At 43.2% G+C, this 4,304-nt stretch overlaps 1 pseudogene; it reads right to left on the bottom strand.

Moving 5' to 3' along the window:
* Window positions 1-476: 476 nt before the first annotated feature.
* LOC120655728 lies at window positions 477-4,088 on the bottom strand (annotated as a pseudogene).
* Window positions 4,089-4,304: the final 216 nt, after the last annotated feature.

Here is a 4,304-nt window from a genome sequence, read left to right as displayed (position 1 = left end):
TCGGCAAGAGTATCGCCGATAACGGTTTAGGACTCAAACTTGTCACAATCGGTAAAAGCAGAGAAATGCCTATTACAGCAGATCCGAGTCGATAGATAGATAACAGATCAAAACTAAACTTAAAAAAATCTAACAGAGTAAACCTGTCAAATCTAGCTTAGATCTGGGGGTAAACGTGAGACAAGGTCCGAAACAAAGCAATGTAAAATGACTACTCCAAAACAGAGCAAGCTGCACGTGCAATAACTAGTGAATAGACTAGACCGGAGATCTAATCTACTCGATAACTGGTGGATAAGAGCTAAACCCCGACGATAGCGATGCGTCCAGAAGTCGAAGATCTAGAGAGCACCTGGGTAAACGAGACTTACAAGCAAGCCGGGGGTCGAAGACGATGCAGCCCTGCCAACTCGAAGAGAACTCGTCGAGAACTACTACGAACTAAGAACTAGTGCGAAAAAGTAATGCGTAAAGGTAAATTGCAGGAAAAAGGAGTTAGTATTGGTTGATTGGATGTCTGATACAATGGTGCCCATTACATATATATAGAGCTACCGGACCATAGTCCATGTCGATTACGGCAACTTCAATAACAGGAAAGTAAACTAACTTAACTAGCAAGAAAGAAAAACTCTAAACTCCTGAATCCTGACGACAACTACCAGCAATGGGCCAGCCCCGATCAGCTCTTCAAAGGCGGTGGAATCCGCCCCCTCTCTCTTCAGGCCGCATCGGCATTTCCTTATCGGCATGTCATTGGCGAATCTCAATCGGCATCCTGCTATCGGCAAAGCTCCTTCGGCAAACAGAATCGGCAACAGCATCTTTCACCTCTTTCCACATATGAATGATTCTATCGAATCTCCAGCTTTCTACCTCATCAATCCATTGTCAAAAAAAAGGTGTCAACACCTTAATTAGAAAACCAAATAAAAATTTACTTTTCTTGTTCCCTTAACATGAAAACCCAAAACCTCTTTACCCTATCGGCCCCGAAGGGCGAGTTCTTTGAGCCACCTCAATATGCTGATCCCATTTCGGCATCTGGCTATGAACTCCGCCCGAGTTTTATCGCAATGGTTCGGGAGCAATCTTTCTCTGGTCGGATTTCTGAAAATCCGTACCATCATTTGCGAGAGTTTGAACAACTGTGTTCATTCATTCTTGTAGAAGGCATGACACAGAATACTCTCAAGTGGAAGTTGTTTCCTTTCTCTCTTATAGAGGGAGCGAATTTGTGGTATTCCAGAATACTCTCAAGTAGAAGAATTAGAGTTTGACTGCATTTTCTCCATCTGGTATTCCTGTTGCTGAACTCTTCTTCTTGTGTCCTTTGCTGATTCCCTCAGAAACAGTATTTCTTTATCTGATTCAACCTATAACAAAAAAAAAGAGGAGAAAGATTGCAAAACAGACTATTCATGGAAAACAAATAGTTCAAAATCAAGCATATGTAACATCATAGTCATAACATTTATAGTTCCACATATTCATATTCGAAAATACCAAATAGCTGAAGTTCATTATGAAAGCAGCTTTATCTATTGCACTTTATCTCCAAGAGGTAACAACTCTATTTACTATTACACCAAAAAAAATAAAAATAAAGACAAGTACCAGCTTTTTCTCCACTGCTGCAGTCCTCTTGGATAACTTATCAATGATATGAAGCAGCTACAGACAATGAAACAGATACCAAATAGTAGTTCATATTAGCTGTTAGAAATTAGTTTAAAGAATGGGGCTGATGTGAATATAATTTAGGTTAAAGGTTAAGCAGTAGAATTGAATAGCTTAAGGTACCTCGGCATTTCCATAAGATTGCCCTAATAATGTGAGGCCTTTTACAGGTGTGTCACCCTTTGGGGTGGAATCAGATAAATTTGTTGGTAGTGTTGGTAGAGTGGCACTGGATTGTGCTTCTTGAAGTGTGGATTTATTTGAAGCTGAATCAACAGTGTTTTTAGAGGATCGGGCCACTTTATGTTTTGAAACAAACAACTCTTGCAATTTCAGCCTAATAGCCACTGCATCAGATTGTTCTTCATGCGCTGTATTGCTATCAATAAAAGATTTTGCTCCTTCCTCGGTTGCAGCATCATCCAGATCCCAGTTAGAAGACTCCTCATCAAGGCTGCTCTTTGTGGTTCTACTTGTGCTAGCATATTCACCATCTGGATCAACCAATTTATAAGGATCCAAACAATGTGAATTAGAAGGAGCAACAGATTGATTGAAATCCTTCGGATATGACTCAGACTTCACTTGACCAGGCACAAGATGTGCTTTGGCTGTTGGAGGTTGAAGGGACCGGGAAGGACTCAATTTGTTTGGAACATCATGAACTGGAGCAGGCTTAAACAAAGATATTAAAGCCCTTGTTTGTGAATGGTCCAGCTCAAAGTAGAAGTGCCGAGATTTGTGTATTGCTACTAATCACACTTTTGAATTGAGACTCAGGAACCGGAAGACAATGGGTACTGGTAGAGATGCGGACCTTAAGAATAAGAAAAGTCACTCAGTCAAAAGTCAGCAAGTCATATGAAACTTAACCAGATTAACCAAGCATACAAATAATTGTGCTGGACATAACAAAAAGGATGTTATTGAATGATACCTGTGCAGGAAATTGTGTCTTAATTCTACCGTCATCACTCCAAGCAAACTGATCGATGTTAAGCTGGCCAGCACATGCAGCCTCAAAAATTCCATGCATTTTGCGGTCACTATAATTGAACAGGAATAGAGGCATGCTAGGTTTAACATTCTTCACATATTTGAAATGACCTGATGGTAAACCTATCAAACGGAAGAAAGTAAGACAATCCTTCCAATAAGACACAATGTAGCACAAAATGCAAATGTGTAAGATAATGAATTGAAAACAAGCATTTATGCAAAAGCAGCTGTGTGTATTTAATAAGGATGATGATCTATACTACGAAACAACGGTGCTGCAAATAATAAAGTGGAGTTAAACAATCTACTAACCAAAAAGCTGCTTAGAGAGACATTCATTGATCGTGTTGTGATTGCAGCCAAAAATCACTCCTCCTAGCTGATCTTCCCCAAGATGACGAGCAGCAATGGAATGGTTCCCATACTGTGCATTGGACTTATCACCACCCATTCTATGAATGTTATCAACAAAGAGCAAAAAATGCGAACATTAATATACAACTTCAGGTGTTCAGCTAAGTCACTGCTAACATGCATATAAACTTCAGGTAAGCCTTCTAGCAATGAGAGTATTCACTTCATCACCAAGCAAATTAACTGTGAAACAATGATAGCAACTAGGTCCTCGAATGAGCAAGTCTCGGAATGGCTCGTGTGCTACATAGCATTTGCTACTCACTTTCTATACATAGCATTTGCTACAGCCGAATAATTAAAAATTGTTGAAACCCTTTACCAATCTCAGCAATCACCGTTCTCGAAATGATTAAAGCTTCTAATAAGCGATCAAACTGAACGGGATTCCCCACTTTGGGGAATTCGTAGATAAAAAATCTCCCCACAAATTTTCAAGCCCGTGGCCGTCCCCACTTAAAAAACGAGACATATACAGAAGAAAACGACGAACATTCGCATCCAATCGCAGTTTCTCGCTCAGAAAGCCCTCACGCTTGCAAATGAGTCCCTAGAACAAATCACCTGAATCCGCCGCACCATAAGCCGTCACATTCCAGCCCCCATCTTCTCAAACCCTAAAACCTAACGGCTGTGAGCAAAGCCGCAATGCCTGCTCGCTGCTCCACGGAACCACCCGCTCCAACCCGCCCCTAATCTTACCCCGCCCGCAAAACCCTCCTTAAACCCACCAAAACAGGGGAAAACGGACACAATCGCGGCCAAATCGAGGCGTGGAGCATCGGGGATGGATCGCTTACTTGCTGGGCAGAAGGAATCGACGGGGCTGATCACTTCTCGTCAGAGCCGCCGCCTAGCTCGATCGCCTCGCAGGTGCGCCGAAGCAGACTGAGGCAGACAATCAGCAGCGGCGTCGGCGTGCGCCCGTACGGGGATTTAGGTGTGGGGAACACGTGTCAGGTCGTGAGAGGGAGATGGGCTCGAGGCCTCGAGCTCGACACTGACCTGCGCATGGGTCATCCGACCCGAACAACCCGACCCAACCCGCCCGAAAAAAAACCCGATCCCGACCCGACCCGAGCTACGTGGCGGGTGGGCGCGGGCCTGTATTTTTTGACCCGCAACAATCAACGGGTCGGGCACGGGCCGTGATTTTTGACTCAAAACCCGACCCAACCCGAAAAACCCGACCCAAAGGCCAAAAAACCCGA

The sequence above is a fragment of the Panicum virgatum genome, chromosome 1N (assembly GCF_016808335.1).
Source record: "Panicum virgatum strain AP13 chromosome 1N, P.virgatum_v5, whole genome shotgun sequence".
Lineage (NCBI taxonomy): Eukaryota > Viridiplantae > Streptophyta > Magnoliopsida > Poales > Poaceae > Panicum > Panicum virgatum.
The sequence above is the reverse complement of the archived record's forward strand: the minus strand, read 5'-3'. Positions and strand labels throughout refer to the sequence as shown.